Source organism: Cynoglossus semilaevis, chromosome 8 (assembly GCF_000523025.1).
Source record: "Cynoglossus semilaevis isolate Cse_v1.0 chromosome 8, Cse_v1.0, whole genome shotgun sequence".
Taxonomy (NCBI): domain Eukaryota; kingdom Metazoa; phylum Chordata; class Actinopteri; order Pleuronectiformes; family Cynoglossidae; genus Cynoglossus; species Cynoglossus semilaevis.
The window spans coordinates 22,420,662-22,426,038 of record NC_024314.1 but is presented as its reverse complement, the minus strand read 5'-3'; the positions used below and the strand labels follow the sequence as shown (position 1 = coordinate 22,426,038).

The 5,377-nt window shown below is 40.1% G+C and overlaps 1 protein-coding gene across 1 annotated transcript in view; it reads right to left on the bottom strand.

Moving 5' to 3' along the window:
• The window catches only part of wnk1b (WNK lysine deficient protein kinase 1b), a 56,017-nt gene extending 55,279 nt beyond the window's left edge, over nucleotides 1-738 (bottom strand). The window contains 1 exon segment of the mRNA XM_025058006.1: nucleotides 108-738. The gene's annotated coding sequence lies outside the window, so the exon portion shown is untranslated.
• Nucleotides 739-5,377: the final 4,639 nt, after the last annotated feature.

Sequence of the window (5,377 nt, the reverse complement as noted above, 5' to 3'; positions counted from 1 at the left end):
GTCTTACGATGCTAACTTTGACAACAACCAAAAAAATTTAACACCAGACCCAAAAGCAGTCATAGTTAATATATAGCGTATAGATAAAGCATAAAAAGTGGTATTACCTTTTACATTGGTGTGGTTTAGTGTTGTCACCGTAGAAAACCGGGGGTAAGAAGTTAATTTAAAAGGAGCCGTTAAAGCCTCCTCTGCAGTGGGAGTTCGCTCCGACACACTGCTCTACGGTGTCAGTGTGGTGCGTCACATTAAAGCCACAGTTGGTTGATGGAAAAGGAGAAAAAAAGATGATATTTACAACAAAACACTGCTCTAGCGGTCCTGTTTTTAAAGGTCCGGGCAGTCACGCCGCGAGAGGGTCAAGCAGCGCAGCAGACACCTCCCACGTCGAAGAGATAGCGGGAGAAGCGAAGTTCGTTCACTGCTGTCGCCGCAGCTCCGGTTCTCCTCTCCTCGTGTGCCGTAAACCGTTACCAAAAAACACCAGCCCCGGTCACAAGAACAGATATACCCATCCGTATGACTATCCAGTCTTCTCCGAACGCTGACGTACCCCGTCTAGGTTTATGCGGTGTGATAAACTTGACGTGTTTCACACTTGAATCTGTGTTTTTAAAGCCCATCAGACAAGAGCTCCATCTGCTCTGAGCTCTGCTCCGCTCCGCTCTGCTCTTCTCTTGCGATGACTCGACACCGGGACGGCTGGGTTTTCTCACTAAAGTCAGCGTCCATCAATCCGGACTAAAAAGGAAGTAAGAGTTGCTTCAAAATAAAGCAACGCTGACACCATCTACAATATTTAACATTTACTGTATAATATCCATATTTTTTTTTTTAAAGTCAAGTCTTCAGTAATGATTGTATTGTGTCAGAAATGTCAGAATGTGGATTTAACAAAGGATACTATTTATTTATGAAACACGCCGTCTTTTCTTTATTTGTAACTCTACATGTGTGAGTCGCACTCAACGAAAAACGACAAATTTAAGTAAATTTACCGGAAATTCAATGCATTTCTTAAATATATTCTTCCCTTTAATTGTGGCGACAAAAACCGGAAATGTTCTTTATCTCGACTGTAGTGACTATATTCGAGCCTGTTAAAATCATACAATGGGCCGATAAACATCTACAATTAAACCAACGCATGGTTTATTGTAAATAATAAATTGTAGTATGCGTGTGGGTAGGGGTGGAAGGGATGTGTGTTGTGGTGGTGGGGGTGAAGAGAGAGAAAGAGAGAGAGTTGTCATCAGTGCACCCAGCATTTTAAAACCGTCGCCTCAAGTGGTGGCCTGCTTTATATACAGGAGAATTTCTATTTCTATTTCCCTTAGAATATGACCTAAAATACTTTCAAGGGTGTCAGGACCATGGCAAACTACGTTGTCCCATGCTTTTTAATAGGTAATTTTTGCCAATAGTGTTACAATATAAACTAATTTTACTGACTTTTAAGGCAGATAACAGACTGATTTTCTTTCAATTCATACAGTCATATATCGCACAGACACATAAATACGCATAAATAGAAATTGTTATATCTTAGCCTGCTGTTAGGTCATATAATGTTAATTTTGAGATTTGGTTTTCATTTCGTTTTTTCACTCGTCCATGATCATTTAAAAGAAACCATTCATATATAAGGATATAAAATATGTATATCTTGCCAACATGATGTCAAAGTACAATCCAACTTTCTTCATCAGCATCTCTTATCAAATAGTACTGTAGAGGTGTATTATTTGTTCACTGTTGCTGCTGCAGAACCATTAAACACTCCTGAAATGATAAAGCAATGGACAGGATGTAAATGAATGACACACACACACTCACACATAAACACTAGCATTTGTTGACATTGGGCGAAGCCACAAACTGGGTCATAAACTGGTTGTTTTGAGTCCTCATCACTGGAAGTTTAACAGTGCATTGGAACATAGATGAGGCTGTATTAATCACTGGAAGTTTAATAGTGCATTGGAACATAGATGAGGCTGTATTTCAGTGCAGATTAGTTTATTCAGTTTATATACTGATTCCTGAGCCTAAATAGGAGTTCCATGTGTATGATCGTGTATGAATGCGAACTGAGTGCTCCTCTGCCTGTGTGCACGGATGCTACACATGTTTATCCTGCAGTGAGCCTGAAGCAGTGAAACAATACTAAGGACAATGTGACAACAGCAAGTGAGGACTTGAAGAAGCCACTGAATGTATAAACTCTGCATATACTGTATGCCATACAATGAAAGACTTTGTGTGTATAATATGATTGGGTTCCCTTAGCCCTTTTTATATATCAGTACAGTCTCCATAAACACCATTAATCTAGATGCTGGCATTGACTGTACGGCAATATTTCATTTTGTTCCCTGGCTCTCCTTTTACAACACCTTTTATCCCCGTGGAAGGGGAAGTATCATGTGTTCTAGTGCAGCTGGTTGGACTCAAGTGATGTGTTTCACCTGTCGCAACCATCTCTATATAAAACACTTGGCTGTGCAGGACAGGTCCAAAAACAAATGTCAAGTCCAAGGCTAATGACAGGCAATGTCAGCTCATTAAGTTATGCAGCAGAGGCATTGTTACAATAGAACTAACTCTGGACCAGTCACCACCCATTGAATCTGAGTCACAAGAGTTTGGAGTGGAAATGAGACACCTCTTCTAAACCGTGATATGTCGTCAGAAGTCACTGACAGGGCCATGTCAGAGAGAAACCCTGGTCATCTGTTCCTGTTATTACTGACTTGTTACAGTCGCTAGTGTGCAATTGTCAAGCAACATAGGGAAGCCATGGTAACAAAGACTCTTTGCAATAAAAATGTTATTTGGAAACAACTGTGTCAGAAGAAACTTTAAAAATAAAATGGAGGAGATCAGGTATTTACAATGTCTGAAAACGTAAAGAAAAGCAAACTATTCATGAATCCATTTATGACTTCAGTCAAAATTTTTACTTGACTTTACAAGCTCATATGCTATTTTTTATTTACCGTAAGACCAGTTATCTTAAAGGATTGCCTGTTCTATATGTAACGCACATGGATGAACATACAAATTCTACAAGAATACACCATTGGTTACCACTGGGACTCGAACAGGTGATTCCTTTGCTGTAAGGCAAGCAAGCTTCCCACTCTTCCACTGCGTGACTGTGGAGTTTATGTTTTGGTATAAGGTGAAAAAGTCACTTTAAGAAGTGATCAGAAAAATATTAAGTAAATGTAATTGACATTTTACTGTATATCAATCGACATGTCAACAATTTCTTTTATTGATATAGAAATATCCGTAAAACTCTGGTCTTTCTGAGCAGTCAAAGCCTCTTGTCACACCATACAAACAGGGAGTAAACAGTAAATAGGTCTCAGAGAAGGTACAGCTATTTCACTCTATTACATGTAATGGTAATTAATGGGTTAATTACCATCACACGTAAATGGGTTGACTCAACAATAATGTTTATAATCCTAAAAACCTGAAAATAGAGTAAAGAGAAATTACTAAAAAGAAATGTGTATTTGCTATCTAGATATGTAGGCTTTCAGCTGATAACAGGAGCATTCTTTACACATACACATACACACACACACACACACACACCCCTTGACACACCTTCAGTAAGTTGTAAAACTGCCCCTGAAAATGACTCTGTCACAATGAATGATTTATTCCCTCTCCGCTCTGGGCTGAACCTGTGCTGAGGGAGTCTGACTGAATGCTAGCCTTCACAGTACAACACCACCACCGCACATTCAACCCCAGACACCTCTCAGCCGTACCAGACTGAAACGGGGACACAGAGAGGAGCGGCTCTCCAGCGACTCTGAAAGCTGCAGAGCACAAGGTGTCAGCAGCGTAACCGGAGACGAAGGCCGCAAAGATCCACAGATCGCTCTCAGAGACATGTTGACCCCATGCTTACCATATTTGCTGGAACTAATATCACTGCAACCTTTTATTAAAGAAAACGAGTCCCAATTAGTAGAGGAATCACTCAGAACTGAGCTGGTTGAAGCGCTGTGTTTTTGGAACCCACTTCATCAGACCGTCAGGTCTGTAATCAGAGGCATTTGTGACATATTATACCGTAGTTTCCAACAGGGTAGAAGCAGTGGCCAAGAGCACATGCCTTCAGTTGATCATAGCAGAGGTTTCAGTGGAGGTAATCGTGACAACTGTGAATTCACCCTTATTGTTTTCATCCCAAACCAAATTTGGAACATTGCTATAATTCTGGTGGCCCACCTGGAGTACTATCATGTACCGCTCATCCAGTGCAGTGCTAAATGAACACCTGGTCTACTGTGTAAATACCTCAGGCACTAGAAGTGCATTGTCATGTGATAACAACACCCTACAGCCAATGAGGTGGTACAAATTTGTCTGCCTATTACTATACTATAAGTATTGTTGAAGTAACATACTTACATACATTCTTACATTCTTCCACGTTGTGTTGATCTGTGTACCAAATATAGAGAAGAATGATGATAAAGTTGAGTTGAAATGACTCAACATCTGTTCATGTTGTACAGGGGTGTATTGATTATCAGATCAGGTTGCTGGAGAGAAAAAAATGTTGCATGAAATTTGACATGATGGAATTTCACTCCCGGACATGCATGGCCTCGGGTCAAAAAAAAAAAGTTTTGACCTCCATTTGTTATTTTCTCACAGTCAAAAAAAAAAAGAAGTGACATTTTGACCTCCATTTGTTATTTTCTCACGGTGCCTCATCGCCTTTGTCAGGTGTTCTACTTCCAAAATCAAACAAACCTTAATTTGTGAAAGGAAAAAGGTCACAGTGAGGAAATATGTTTTCTTAAAGAAGGTGATAAATAGATGGTTGGCTTCAGTCCAATGACCAGATGACTGAAGTGTTGCCAACTCAGATATTGACACTGAAGACGAGGTAATCTATTCATTCAGCTGCAGCTCATAAGGTAACGCCATAAACCATGAACATTTATTAGGTTTAAAATTTTAAACGTATTATTAGGTTTTGCATAACTCGTTCACTAAGACTCAAACACACAGGACACTAGTGGTGAAAGGTCAACATTAGAAGTGAAGAAATGCTGATAGTAGGCCAGGGTGAAATATGTAAAGAAAGGTGTCAGCACATATGTTCGTTCCTGGAGGTGTGTGTGTGTGTGCGTGTGTGCGCACATGTGTGATTGTCAAACTGTCTTCTATGTTAAAGGGCAAGTGCGTGACCTGTGTTAACTAACAAGTTACAGCAGGTTGGAGAACTTGTCGACTCTCCCCTAAAGCAGGTTTACATTGTTTTCCCTCAGCCTCTCTCTCTCTCTCTCTCTCTCTTGCTGCCTCATATTATCTTTCAGGCATGATTCATGCACCACAGCAT